The sequence below is a fragment of the Apteryx rowi genome, unplaced genomic scaffold (assembly GCF_003343035.1).
Source record: "Apteryx rowi isolate R43461 unplaced genomic scaffold, aptRow1 scaffold_27, whole genome shotgun sequence".
Lineage (NCBI taxonomy): Eukaryota > Metazoa > Chordata > Aves > Apterygiformes > Apterygidae > Apteryx > Apteryx rowi.
Genome location: NW_020449085.1, coordinates 2045714 through 2061168, shown reverse-complemented (window position 1 = coordinate 2061168; position 15455 = coordinate 2045714).

Below are 15455 nucleotides of genomic sequence, written 5' to 3'. Positions count from 1 at the left end.
GGGCCTCGCCGGCCCCGCTGCCCGCAGGCACCGGCCGCCCCGGACCGCGCGGGGCCCCGAACCGAGCCGGGGCGAGGAGGAGGCGGCRGTTACGCGTGCACAGAGCGACCGCGGCCGCCGGCAGCGACGAGCAACATGGAAGCGCACGAAGCGCATGATGCAAGAGGCGCCAACGAGGGCGTCCCCGTCCCCCGGGCCCCTCGTCCTCTCGCTTGCTCGCCGGGGCGGATCGGGGAGCAGGGGGACGCGGTCGGCCTGTGCACACGCAACCCGCCGCCTCCTCCTCACCCCTGCTCGGTTCGGGGTCCCTTGCGACCCCCCGGCAGCATTTCCCRCGCACAAGGTCCGGGGCTGGCTGCACCCGGCTCTGCTTCTGGAAAACCCGTCGGGCAAAGCAGCTCCCCTCCAGTATCCATGCTGCGCGCAGGGACCACAGTTCCCCTGGAAAAGTTAACAGCAGGGCCCGGTTTAGTTCCCATCTCGCAGCGGTTTGGGGGTTTCTCCTCCTGCCAGCCCCGCTTTCTCCTTCRGGAGAGGAGAAGATGGGAGCAGGAGGAAGGGCCGATGGGAAAGGGAGAAGAGCAGGGCACAGGAACACCCCGCTAGCACCACCACGACACCCTTCCCCGGGATGCCCGTCTCCACGGCAGGCACCCGCGTGGTGGATGCGTTTCCCCCAAGGAAGCAGCTCCATGTTTTTAACCTGGTTTCTCCAAGAGAGGCAGCAGGGCCCCGGGCCCCGGCAGCTCCCCGTGGGCAGCMCAGCCACATCAGTGGCACAGTCGTGTCCGGGAGGCCACGTTCCCGCAGCCAGGTGCCCAAGGCAGAAATGACAGACCCAAAGCTCTAAGGAGGAAGGAAGTTCCTCRCCCCTCTGATTACAGAGGGAAGCTGCAACCAGTCAACCTGCAGAGCCCAAAACTACAAAGCAAATAAAAATAACCTGAAACATGCTATATTTAAAACCATGTGATTCATTCTTCTTTTTTTTCCTCCTGCGGGCAAGGAAGAAGTTAAGATTTTGCAGCGAGGGAAGCGGCAACGAGGCTGCCGGTCTTGGCCCGGGCGCCGTGGGTGACAGCAGCCAGGAGGCTGGAGGAGGAAGCGAGCGGGCTTCCAAAGCCGGCAGCTGAAGCGGCAGCTCAGATGTGCCCCGCGAAGCGGGAGCCTTCCTCCTGCAGCRCGCAGCTCTGCTCCCATCAGCCTGGGAAGGCACAGCGAGTGTCTGAGCACCAGGAGCTTGCTCAGAGTGGAGGGGGGGAAAAAAAAAAAAAAAGTAAAACCCCAAAAAGGTACTTGGAAATGCAGGCAGATTTTCAGCATCAAAACTCAACTGAAAATTTAAATTATGACTCTTGCAAGCCTGTTCCTAATTAACAATGAAAGGGCTTCCAGCAAGGAACTTAAAATAGTAAATGTTCTCTGCTCAAATGATTATTTTTGACTAATTTTCCTTCCTCAAACCCCGAAGTACCTAAGGTATGTGCATAAGAAATGTGCATAATAATGAAGCTGGCAAAGAAAAAAAAAAGAGAGAGGCAAAGAAAAGGCTGCAATTTGCAAGTCTAATTTCACAGCCAGCCCGAATGTGATCGAGGAGAGGCGGGATAGCCGGATTGTGGCACCCCGGCAAATCTGGATCCAGCTGATCCGTAGCCCCAGCGTGCCGCAAAGGGCACGGCCGAGAGCGGGGGGAGMAGCCCCACGGCTGTGGGTGCACAAGCACAGATACCGCTGCAGGATCCTCAGACATAAGATGAAGAAATTAGCTCTGGACCTTCTGCTGCAGACCTGGAGCTCACAGCTGTCAAGGTAGTGGTGTTATCACCTCTGGGTTTATCACAGATTTAGTGAAGATGGCGATACAGCATGGTCACAGCGAGCAAATCTTACTGCACATTTGTTATTGCTCAAGTCTCGGTTTCTCATCAGAGGTTCTCTTAACTCCCGGAGAGGTGTCCCAACTCAAGGGGACATCCGCCGCCGCGCAGGAGAGCTCTGTGGGCTCTAGGCTGCAGCGCTGTCTATGGGCACAGTCTGACTCGTGGTTGTACGGTATCTGGTGTGGAGATGTACCTTTTCTGTTGATCTCATGCCCGTTTCTGGCCTCACCAGTTGCAACCAGTATCTCCTAGTTGCTCCTGGTCAGCCCTGGGCGCTGTCAGTTATTTGCGGTCAGATGGGCCCGAGGTCAGGGTGAGGGGGTTTTGTTGCGCTCCACCACAGCGGTGCATCCGTCTTTGGCACGTGGCATCTGCCCTGCTCTCGGGCCTGCCGACCCCGCCGTAAATCATGGTTTTCCTGCRCAGGGAGCAAGGAAGAGGTAAAAGCGGCGGGTCCCAGGGGCAGAGCCGTTTCTAATCCGTGAGACGCGGTATCGGCACTCACTGCTCCAAGTCTGTTTTCAAGAAAATGGTCTGTGCCCGGAAAGAACCGACCCAGAAGCCAAGGAGAAGAGGAAGCCAGATGCTCACGCAAGGAGTGTTGCAAGGGTGCTGAGCACCAGCACAAGGAGCATTGCAAGGGCGGAAAGCAAAGGATCGCAAGGGAGCAGGAAGGGGGTTTTGAGGCTGCTCCGAAGCGGGCTGGGGCTGAGCAGCGAGCCGTCCCCGGAGCAGATGCTGCCGGCACACTACCCTTGCACTGCAGAGCCTTTCTGGTGAGGCCACAYCTGAGACAGCGTAAATCCTGCTCGCTCATGAGCGGCAGCGCCAAAGCACGTTGGATGCGCCCACCCCGAGACGCAGGGTCAGCGCTAGGAAGGCTGACTCACTCCCCGCTGGCTGCGTCCAGATGTTTTAGGTCTGTGCACGTGGCATGGTGGGAAGGAGGCAGCTTTGGAGAGAGCTCAGCGTTCCTGCGGCAAACGACACTCGTTCCCAGGCGGCGAGCCCGGCAATGCGCTCCAGATGCCCGAAGCCACCGGGAGGCTAGCAAAACTGCAGGGCCCCGACACCAACCGCTGCAATGACCTCGCGGRGAGCAGGATTGGCACCCCCAAACCAACTCCTGGTGCAGGAGCACCCGTGCAAGGAAGGGCTGGGAGTGCAGCTTTTGCTGTTGGAGCAGACGCTGCAGGACGAAAAGGCGCCTTTCGGTTCTGCTGTTGGGCTGAGCCGTGCACCAGGCCCCTTCAAGGATCCTCCCTCCCCCAGCCACAGAAAATGACTTTTCTTCCCTTCTTTCCTCCCCCTTCGTTTCCATATCCCTCCCAGGCTCCCCCGCCAGCCAGCCCAGCCCTGCAGCTAGCAGCACCTACAAGACAGCGTTTCTTGTGCTGCCACCACCTCTGGTCTCCAGCAGCCCCAGCGATGCTGAGGGAGGCCAAAAGAAAAGCAGATTTTCTCCAAAATCTGAAAAACACAAGAACTGCTCCCCCAAAGGCATTACCCCTCTGGGCAGCACGAGAGCCTGTCACTGCAGCATCCTCTGCTGTCCCAGAGCCATCCTCATCCCTGCCAGATAGCAGGGGCTGGTCCCACCTCATCTTCCTTTAGCTGGGCTGCGGGTGCCAGGCTGGAAGGGAGCAGTGTGACCATGTGCTCCTTCCCCCCTCCGATGTGCTTTCACTCCCTCAACCTGACCTCCCTGTAAACAGCACGTATGCAGGGGCTAATTGAGCGTGCACGGATGACTATGAGTCAACCATCTCCCCCCCATAAATAGCGGGCAGCCCAGAGCCCCTTGAGCTCTCCTGCAMGGCAGCGGGCTGCACGGCAGAACCTCCTCTTGAGCGGGGACGCTCTCAAGGTTACTCCTCAAGGCTGAGAGATTCCTCACCCGCAGCAGATCCTCAGTAAGTGATTAACAGCATGCTGAACTTCTGCAAACTTTGCGAAACTCCGCCGAGTTATCTCTCTGATTAATTGTGCACCTAATCCCTTAGACAAACTGTTGACCAAGTCTGAGACTAGGATCAGATCCAGCCACACCTAGGCTCCTCTCTGAGGGGGAGTTTAGAAAGCAAGGGGGTCCAGTCTGAACCTCGTGACTCAACAGGAGGGTCTCCGTTGCACATGCATCTGACCCTGTCCTTCATGCAGGAAATAACTGAGTGAACCTTGCCAATCGAACCTCATTAAATCATTCTTATTTACAATTGAACTTTAAGTCGCTGTCTTACCACAATAAACACAGTGCTGCTTCCCTCTTAGAGTGAAGTGCATCACTCCTCCACAACAAGCAGGCAGGGATATTGCGCCAGCAGAGCACGAGGCCGAAGAAACACCCCACGTCCAGCGCCGACGGCTTTGCAAAACGCATCTCCCTGCACTGCATGTCCAGCGACTGCAGGCACCAGGTGCCCCGGCTCAGCTCCGGCTATTTGCGCTTTCCAGTGGAGGCCAAGCAGGAGATGGGGGCAGAAGCAGGGGCTGCACRGCCGCCCCGACACAGGGTGAAGGTCCCACAGCACGCACTGCATCTCAATCTCCCAGAAAAATGTGTTCAGTTCAGAGCAGTTAGCGGCCTGTAAATATTAGGAAGGTATTTTCTTATCAGAGAAGGGGTTTTTTTTCCAGTAATACTTCTGCAAGATTCTTCAGTATGGCTTTGCTCAATATATGCTTTGAAAAAAGTAATTTCCCTAAAGCCTTTCCTTAATGCATTTTCCTCAATCAACTCTAAAAAAACCACATTGCAACAATAAGCAAATCCCATTTAGGCAGCACAGCAAAGTGCTATTTCCAAGGCGCCGCTGCCATTCACTCCCCAAACACCTGAAATTCAGCACAAAACAGCACAGCCAGCCTTGCGCACACCCACGCAGGAGATCGAGTGGACTAAAGACCCAGGCAGGGCCAAGGAGGAGCTGCAGCACTGCGTGGTGGGATCACCATGTTCCAGGAAAAGGAGGTTACGCTACCGTCCCTCCATGCAGAACTTCAAGAGGTGTCACGTTGGCAAAGAACAAGTTGCACACAGAAAACAAGTTTGCCTCGCCGTTAGGTATTCAACCTAGTGGCACTCAAGACTCGCTGCAAAGGATACGTGCTGTTCACAGCTCATGTGCAATGCGAGCCTCACCTAGCACCTGCACAGAGTGGTTAAATGCCAGCTCAGTCATGCACATGACGCTTCTATTTACAATTTAAGGCATGTGAAGTTGGCAGAACCTTATAGCAAGGCAGGACCGAGCTTATGCAAGCCTCCAGGCTTTCTCCACAAAGCACATACGTAATGTAACCTTAATCTGTTGGGCGAATGGCTCTAGAGAACTGAGCCTCCAAGGCTGCATTGCATCCTGGTGCCCTTTGGACCGTGGCTCCCAGCTAGGAAATGCCTGCCAGATATCCTGCAGGACTTGGCGCAGCAGCACGGCAGGCCTTGCTTGGCAGCTGCCTGCACCCAGTCGTTGCTCACCATCTGCCGTTTGGGCTCCTGAGGGTACAGCCCGCCAGCAGCACACAGGCACGCCGCGCCAGAGGGCAGCGGTCCTCTCCTGCCCAGCGTCCCCACTTTGCCAGCAAAAGCCTCCAGAGCCGCAGGAGTATGAGGGAAGCAGCATCCCCCAAAGGCAGAAAGGGGCCCGCGATGCTGTTAGCATCCCTGCTGATAGACACTAACGAATTTCCCTTTCAGACCTCACCAACCGGGCAAACAAGGTGCGGATCCCACTGGCTGGCTTTCCATCTTCTCCCCAGGAATGGGCTAGTTCACTGGCAAACTTTAAATCAAGTCTGAAATGAGGTAGAAGACTAAGGGGCGACTCAGGTCCGACTGGTCTGTGGGAAGTTCAGTGGAGGAGGGAGGCTGAGGGCAAGGCAAGCTGTCCCAGCAACTCTCCATGCCCTTGGGAGCAGCCAGCTCTCATGGCGGCACGTGTTGTCCACCCATCCCTGGGCCACCCTGCTTTCTCCTAGCCATCATTGTCCTATAGCTTGTCCAGAGGGGTCATGGGGGAGATGGAGTTAATACAATGTGGGAGAAGGGACAATTTTTTTGGGGGGTGGGGGAAGTGACAGAAGTGAGGGGGAGCCAGACAACCCCCATGGTGCTGCTCACAGGGCAGCTGGTGTCAGGAAGCAGAGCACTGGGGCACAGCCATCTCCAGGCTCACCCACACTGATGTGGATCGATGGACCTGCAGGACCTAGAGCATGGGGTGAGGGATGCCCATGTTCAAGCTGGGGTGGTTCTTCCCATGGTGAACCAGCCCCCAGGAGCAGGGGGCACTGTGCACTCCCAGATGGCGTTGGCCATGCAAGTCTCAGCAGAGAGAGGAGCTCCTCCATTGCTTCTGCAAAGTGCTCTTGTTCCTCCAACATTGCGCTGTCACTGCTAACCATACCCAGCCTGCCACCACATCCTCCCCCTGGCAGGCAAAGCTTATTTTTGGAGCCCACCTTGTGCTGCAGAGAACAGAGCTGATCCAAAAAAAGGCCCTTCCCAAAGCAGCAGCTTCATCTCAGCACCATCTTCCTCCTCATTCTCTTCTTCCTCCGATGCGGTTGCCAGCAAGGGAGTATGGCAACTGCAAAAAAMAGATCACCACTAAGCTCATCTGTGACTGATGCTTTAGGCTTATAAATTGCAGCTGTCCCATGGCAACATGTCAAACGTATCGTGCACAAGTTGCTGCGTTCGCACCATTACCCACATCGCAGTCCTACCCGTAGCCATCTGTTTGGAGCCGGGCCTCTCGACAGGTGGCTAGTGGGATGGCAAGAGGAATCATGAGCTTTTTAGGAGCTCTTACCGCCTGGGATACACTGCCTTTCTCCCAAATACCCTGCCACCTGCTTAGGAACAGTCCCACCAGACCTGAGAGCGGGCTGAAGCAGGAGATTCCCACTCATGGGTCTGAGCAAAGACAACGTTCAGGATGAATTAAAAATCAGCCGCTCGTTCCCCCGTGCTCGGGCAGCGGCCTGACCGCCCAGGGAGCCTTGGTGGAGGTCTGCAGCAGAGACCCCCCCATCCCGCAGCAGGACACCCTAGAGACCGGCAAGGGGCCCACACTAAACCCCACCGCGGTGACAAGCAGCTTTGGGACAGTTATTTGAGCTTGTGCAAACACGCTCCTCTAGCAGATTTTCTTCAAACCTTTAGCCTTTGGCTTGTTTGCACAGTGCTCAGACCAGCCCTGAAGCAGGGGTCAGCAGAAAACTGCAACACCCCCATGCCTCCGCACCCCCCGTCTGTCCCGGCTTTCTCTGGAGCCCACACGTCGCACGTGGGAGTCCTGGGGGCCACGCGGTTTCCAAACCACCGATTTCCCAAGGCCCCAGCGCCACRGGGCGCAACGCTGCCCCTCGCCAGCGCAGGCTGCGTCCCCTGCTCCCAGGGAGGGGACCAGCCAAAGGGTGGCATGATGCTCCCCATCGAGGGGCTGCTGCTCGCAGCTGCCCAGGCCCCCCGGAGCACCCACCAACCCCGCTGCTCCTCGCACCCTGGGCTTGCCGGAGCAGCACCTRGCCCCAGCACCCGGCCCTGCTCCCCAGAGGCAAAGCAGCCACAGCTTCCAGCCATGACCTCCAGGGATGAGGTTTCCAGCCTTCCTCCCACTCTTTGGGGCTCACAGACAGGTTTCCTCTCAGTGCTAAGCCCAAATTTGCTTTTCTACAGATTAAGCTCTTCCTGGTCCCACTCCTGCTTTGAAAAAAAGCCAAGTTCCCTTTCACGTGCCAGAAGGTGCCCATCCTTTTTCGGGCAGCTCTTTTCTAGACTAAACAACCTCAGTCGCTTCACCTTTCCCTGGAGGCTGTGCTTTTTTAAAACCTCCGGTCTCTGCGGTTTCCTTCTGGATTTTCTCCAATTTGACCGTGTCATGTCTGACAGCCAAGGGCAGGCACAGGATCTCAGCTGAGGGCCCATCCRTGCTGAGCAGAGCATGGCCACCACCTCCCTTTTCTGTAGGGTCCCTCTTAACACRTCCCTTCCTCTCCCTTAGGGGCTGCCCTAGCCAGTTTATCATCTTTTTTCCCCCCCAAAAAACCTAGTTCTGCTTTCTAAGAGCATGCCAGAGGGAGGTTTCAGACTTTCCACTGGAATTGGCTTTTCCCCCTCCCCATGCTTCCCTAAAAGGGTAATTCAAACAACTTTAATTGTACATTATTTTCTCTCTGAATTGTCCCTCTGGATAATTCGTCCTCTTTCAGCCTAGCTCTGGGGAGTACAATCTTATCTTTCAGCTCCAGCAATGCTGACAATTTCCTATCTTCTGACGCCTTCTGCTCGTCACTACGTTAGGGCTTTGTTATTTCGTTGATTAAAGCAAAATTGCTTTTTGCTGCAATTTTACTGCAATCTAACCCAGAAATGCCCAAAGAATCATAGTCATCTTTCACAATGCTCATCTGTTCGCTGCTATAAGAGTCCTCCCTGCTCAGTCCGAGGCTCCTCCAATTCTGTACCAGCCGTAATGTTTGCCATCAATTAAACCTCCCCTATTGACACTCCGCAGAGCTTTTGTAGGTGAGATACTGAAGATATTCAGTTGAGCCCATGGTTACTCACCGCTATCCCTGTTGTTCATTTTCCCCTATTGAAAAAAACCTCTTCCACAGAAATTGCTTTTTTGTGCTTGCATCCAGAAGCTTTTCCCAGCCCTCTCTGCTGCAGCTTCCTCAGCTGCTTTTGCCCAGGGTGCAAGAAGCTCCAAAGCTCAGACCTTTTCCCTTACAACACACTGCATTACATCCTAAAATTCACCCATGGGAAATATCCAACCTGTTTTCTTCCTCCCATTCAACTCAGTGCTAGTCCACAGTATGGACTGACACGGTCCCAGCCCTGAATCCAGCTCCTGGGCCGAGGCCCAGCTCAGCAGCAAGGCAGGACCAGGTATGGGCTCACCAGCACAGCCCAGGCCAGGGGGCCAGGCCTGAGCTTAAATGCAGCCCAGGAGCAACGGGCAGAGGGTGGTGGGGTCCCAGGTGAGGCTGCTCAGGCCATTAAGGGCACTCGGGGCCCTGACACCAGAGAGGCTGGGGGCTGGATCTGCCGCCCCTCCTTCCCCATGGTTGCTATCTGGTTTTGGTGTCATGTTCTCAAGGGAGAAGGGAGCCTCAGGTTTCGTCAAATTGCTTTTGTTGAGCTGTTGCATCCCTAGTTAAAATAAATGTGCCCTCTCCTCTGAAGATCCTCTGGCTCAGGCTCTTCCTTCCCTCCTCTTCTGCAACTCCGCATTTTCTGTGAGATGCTGCCTTGTTGCACCCCAAAGGATCCGGAGCAGCTCAGCTAATTCCCACTGAACTGCTCTTAAAAAGGCTTCTTATGCAGTTTGCACCTGAGACTGGGAGCACCATCCTCCATCCCCGGGCAGCCCCAGCTCGGAAAGCCTGGCCCCAGCCCGAGGAAGGAAATGGAGCCGGGGATTTGAAGGCTAGAAAAACCACACGTCTAATCTGACCTCCTGCAGCACGCTGGATTAGGAAAATAGGTTGCGCTGAGGGCAGGCTTAGCTAACCGTATCACTTACCGCACCGCAAAGGCAGGCTAGCACCTTTAATCTTGATTTAGCTGGGCAAGGCTGACCTGCAGGGGACGCTGAAAATAAATATCTTTGCACGTACAGCCGCCCGCCGCCCATCGCTGCGGGAGAGCTGGGCTGCCGTTCGTGCAACCAGCTCCTGCCCGGGCCGTTCCCTCCCCTGCCCTCCGCTGGCCTCCGGATGATCCAGGCCTTATTGCCTTCGTTTCATTCTAATTACAGGCGTTTAGTCGGACGTATCGGCGTTTCCGCCTGGCTGGCTCTGCGCGGCTGGCAGCCGCGGGGCAGCGACGGAGCTGCGGGCAGCGCAAGGCCAYGAGAGCGCCGCTCTCATCGACGCCCCAGCACCCGTCCCGCGGCGGTGCGCGCRCAGGGGACGCTTTCCAAAGCGCTAGGCCTCGCAGGGCACCCGGCGGGGGGCCAAAGTCAAGGGTCGGCCCGTCCCCTCCTTCTCAGGAGGCCCAGGGGATGCTCGACCATGCAGAGCCCTGGCGAGGAGGTGAGGGACCACGTGGCTCCCTTCGCCTCCTGGGCAACCTCTGCCTGCARGCTCAGCACCTCCACGGGCGTTAATGGCCTTGAGCTGCCCCACCTGGGACCCCCACCCACCCCCTGCCCATGACCAGGAGCTCATTTAAGCTCAGCCCAGGGCCCCCACTCTCTTTCTGAGCTCTGCTGTAGGGCTGTTGGTCTCCAGCTTGGCTGTGGGTCCTGTTGCTCTAGCTCCCCAGCTCCCAGACCAGCTTCCCAGCTTGACCTCAGACCTGTCCATTGCTATGGACCTGACCAATGATCTGGACTCTGGATTGACCCTGGCTGCTTCCCTGGTTTACCTTGCTCAGGTATTGGGGGGGGGGGGGGGTTGGACCCTGGCCAGCGAGGCCCCTGCCCTGCTGGCTGTGTTGTCCCCCTCGGCTCCCCGTCCCTTAGGGAGCAGCCAGCCTTTGCTGCTCCCCGAACCATCACCCCTGCTTTGTAGAGACCTCAGTGAGGTTTTGTGCCCTTGCTCCGTGCAAGGACCAAAGCTAAGCCCTATCTCCAGGCTAAAAACATCATGGATGGCTCTGGGGAATAGCCTGCAGCAGGAGGTGCCCCAGGCCACTGCACGCAGGACACAGAGCTGCTYGTACGTGCGATGGGGAGCAGCTCCCTGGCACCCTCGTGCCGTTTTACCTCCCGAGGAGATGCCCCGACACTCGGGCACGTCCAGGCAWTGCAGAGCACGACGAGCTGCCCCAGCCTGGCTCGCGCCCGCCGCAGAGCTGGTCCTGCGCTAATCCATGGGTGCCACCTGCCGTCTAGTTCTGCCGGCATCATCCGCAAATGCACCTTCCCGCAAATCGCTCCAGATGTTCGGGTTTCCCCTCCTCGCCTTTCAGCCGGCGGCCCCTCGCTGTGACCYGGGCTGCGGAGAGCGCGGCCGGAGCCGCTTCCAGCGCCAGCGGTGCCTGCTTCCCCCGGGACGACCGGGTCGGGGAACAGCTCTTGTCCACTTGCACCTGGAAACTAAGCTGTTGCGCTCAGTTTAACAAAAAATTGGGGGGGTGGGGGGGAGAAAAACATTACTGTGTGAATGAATCGGAGGAAGAATTTGCAATTATGAAAAATAATTTTTTGGTTGGTTCAGGGGGAGGGGAAAAAAGCACTTTTTTATTCTTCCCCCTTTTCTGCAGAAAAAGAAGTCGAGGTAAGAGAAAGCTCAGTTTTTTTTCCTAGTATAACAAAAGACGATCAAGATGCACCAACATTTCTCATTTGGACTCTTTTTGTGTTTACATTGCACATCATTTTGACCAAAACTACACTTTCTGTCACAATGTTTGTTTTGCTTGAAAAGACATTTCTCTTCAGGGGGGAAAAAAAAAATCAGTTAAAACATTTTGACCAGTTCTGACAGGAACATTTGAATATGTAGGAGGATGGGGGGGTTGCTAGAAATAACCAAACTGCCATTACCAGTGGAGTCGAGACGTGTAAAGCTAACTGTCTCCAAAAGAGGAAAGCACATCCATCCCCATCTTCTCTCATTACTTTCCTAGGGACTTTCCTCTCCTTCAGAAGCACCACTTCTCTGCCTTTACAAGCTTTGAGGTTTTTCTGTCATTTCTGAGAGCACTTTTCCAGTTCAACCTTTTTCCCCTTTTTCATTTCTTTCCTTCAGGATTTTCTCTTCCATCTCCTTCTTTCCTGCTCCTCCTTTCCCCATGATTTTTGCACAAAGCTGGTCCCCTCGCCTTGTTCTTTTCCTGTTGGCATTTCCTCCCAGCTCCCATTCTCCCATCGGTCAGCAACCACTGACTTTCTAGCTGTCATTTTTTTGACGTGGCAGGGTTAGGAGTTGCCGAATCCTGGTGGCCTGACAGAGGGGAGGCTGCTGCAGCATCACATGCCYGGGTCCGGCGATGCTGAGCCTGTATTCCCGGCAGGCACACCTACGTCCTGCACATATATACACAGACTGATACACAGCACTCGTGCAAACACAAGCAGCACCAACAGCCTCATCTTCTCTGGCTGCTCAGGATGAAATCCTGTTAGTGGAAAATACATATAACGTGGATCCCTCCAGCAATTGGCTTTAGACACTCGATCCACCTGGTAGCTGGTCTTGTATCCTCTGGTTGCCCGCACACACAAATGGGTCTCTTGGTGAATCCCCAGGGCTCCCGCTCTCCCCGGTAGCTGGCCCGGACCCCAGTCCCTCCAGGAGCCGGCTCTCGGACCCTCTGGTGTCTCCAGCATCTGGCCCGGACTTGCGGCCTCCTCCATACCTGGCTCCGCAGCCTCTTTTCCTGCTTGCTGACTAATCCAGCTTGATATCTGCTAGCTGTCACATGCTGACGTGTGCGCCCACGCGATATGCACGCGCTCGGGGCTCTCCGCTTGCTGGCACCCCAGGCACGGGGCGCCCTGCGACTCGTGGTCTGATTCCTGGTGCTGGCACGTAGACCTCCATACACGCACGCGTGTGGAATAGAGAGCCCCTTGCCCAGGAAAATGCTTAGAAATGGAGTTGAATTTAAAAAAAAAATTAATAGGACTGTGGTGGTCAGCCGCAGGGTATGGCCAGACAAGTGCACTGGTTATATATGACCAACCTTTTTTATCCCCTTTTCCCTTATTTTCCCATGCTCTTTCCTCCCTTCCCGGGTTTGGTCCTTCCCCTAAACGTCCCATAGTAAGTCGTGTACCACCCCGAGCTGCTCTTCCCTGCGTCCCATAAGGAGGCCCGTTCCCCCGTGGGCGGTAGCCCCCCTCGGGCTGTAAGAYGAGCGGGACGTGAGCCGCAGAGCAGGACGCCCCCGGCACTCTGCAAGGCAAGCAGCAGCCCCCGCGGCCCGGGAGCCCAGCGGCTCGAGCTGCGCTCCGGCTAGTCCTACGTAACGTATACGTGTTGCATTACGTCTCTGTTAACCCATCTATCTCTCTCCCCTGCAGATGCAAAACAAATGCAATGTGTATCTTGATCAYGCGTTCAGCAACGCAGCCTTTCCACGCAGAGACATTTTGCCTTGCAGGCACATCGTGCACGTGGCCGGCTACCAGCCGATTTGAGTCCGCTGAAGTGCAGATCTGTGTTTTCACTAGCTTGTCGCCATCGAAGCATTAACCAACGTTACGCAGCACTGCTCAGCCCCGTAAAACCCCTGCAGTAGCTAGGTTCCCTGCTAGATGTCACACAACGTTTCATGCTCTACCCTACGTTTTCTGTTGGAGTGGGGGGAACGGGCCCGGAGTAACGACGGAGTCTCAATGTGAGTATGATCGTTCTCCCTTTATTAGAGCTTACACAGAGTATATATAGACAGGTGATAGAGCATGTGCTAGCAATAGCTGTATGATTGGTTTACAGTCTCTGTTCACGCGCCTAAAGCGAATACACGATTGGTGCAAAGTTGCTGTTCMCGTGGAGGGGCTTGTCGGCCCCCTCCTTKACTTGTTTACCACTACTTGCCTTCCCCTTYTGTAATGGTCTAGGAATGCTCAAGGACAGTTCACATAGCCGTGGGATCCTCCCTSCATCSTGAAGACAGGATTGCTCACTTCTAAGAGATCATGCCCCTTTTCACTTAACCATTCTTCCACAATTCCCCCGTCTTGTTTTTGAGCAATCCAGGCTTGGTTCACTACTTTCAGCAGAGCTTTCTTAATACAGCTTAATACTACACATAAACACAAACCTATAACTACAAGGATCATTAAGGTGCGTGAGCCTTCAGTAAGCAACCCTGTTAGCCACTGTGGTAGATTTCCAAACAGGTTAGTTAGCCATCCGCCTAAGCATTAATAAGCGCGGCACTACAGTTACTAGCAGGCATACTGCTGTTGCACCTCCCCCTGCTATACTCAGAAAATTCGCTTTTATCATAGCCGGGGATTCCTACCAGGCAGGTTCTAAAGGGCTGCGTAGCAGAAGCTAGCGACAGACAAAAGGCTTGTGGCCCTGTTTTGTTCGCCCAGGTAACCCGCATATTTTGTCTGTGCTCAATCTTGTGGAVAGTCATTACCACTGGGAACAGTATTCCCAGAATCAGGATCTCTGTCTTCTTGTTCGCTAGATGAGTCATGGTGAGTCAAGACAGGCTTCACGTTCTTGCTGGGTACCCACACTGGACCACGATCTGYGGAGACACACATATAACCTCGACCATTAAAGACAACAGGGGCRGGCCCAATCCGTATTCCGGAGACTGGGTCCCGATACATTACTTTAAACTGTGGTAATGTTGTTGTATTATCAAACTTAAGATTTTGGTGGTGAATKATCACYGGGGGTTCCTCACGGTCGCCCAYGAGACAGAGATAATTCAGGGTGAAGAGCGCACGGTGCAGCCTCTGCTGTGCGTCCGTCTCCTCACCCTTTTGCTTCCTTAGGTAGTCCTTTAACACTTGATGGGTGCGCTCCACTAGGCCCTGTCCRGTGGGTGAGYGTGGGATTCCTGTAACATGATCAACTCCCCATCGGGMCAGAAACGCCCTGAATTTTTGGCTGACATAGGCAGGTCCATTATCCGTTTTTATGCGTTCAGGCACGCCCAACACGGCAAAGCAGGCCAACAGGTGTTTACACACATGATGTGCCTTTTCTCCGGGTAATGCAGTTGCCCATATCATCTTCGAGAAGGTATCAACGGTTACATGTACATATTTTAATCGACCGAATTCTGGAACATGAGTGACATCCATTTGCCATAATTCTAGAGCTTTCAGCCCTTTTGGATTTACCCCAAGCCCAATGCCTGGGCCATGGTTCCCGCATCTTGGGCAGGCCTGTGCAATGCCTCGGGCCTCACTCTCTGTTAAACCGAATTGTCGTCTTAGCCCTTTTGTGTTCCTCTGGCAGTTGTCACACCACACCGCGGTGCGGGTGCAACAATTAGGTCGGGTGTGTCCTGCCTCACCGCATCGAAAGCATCGACCCTTAAAGGGGGCGTCCAACGGGCGACGCTTAGGGTTAGGCCGGCGGTCTTTTTGTACCACTGCAGCAACAGCGCCTTGGACGGCGGCTGCAACGGTGGCACCTTGCCTCTGCGCCTCGGCCCTTTCAACCCGCATCAGCATCTCTTCCACCCCAGCGCCTTTTGGCAGGCTGGCCAGAATTTGCTTCGTGACCTTGTTGGCATTGTCAAAAGCGAGCACCTTAAACATTTGATTCTTACTGTCYTCCGTGAGGTCAGGGTGCTGCATTATCGCCTCCCAGAGGCGGTCGATAAAATTACTGTACTTCTCGGTCACGCCCTGCATCAGGTTCCCGAAGGATGGAGTGCCTCCCCCTGGTAGGGCAAGGAAGGCGTCGAAGGCCAGACGGGCTGACAGCTGGAGCATGGATGGGGGGTAATTGGCCTGGTCCAGATAGTTGGACCAGGCTCCTTCCCCAACCAGCATCTCTGGTGTGACCCCTCGCAAGGGGTCATCTTGGCCTAGATGCCGCATGGCCTCCTCCGTGCTGCGCTGCTGCCATGAGGCCACCCACAGAAGGTACTGTGTTGGCGTGAGCAGCAGTCTCATCAGGTTCTTACAG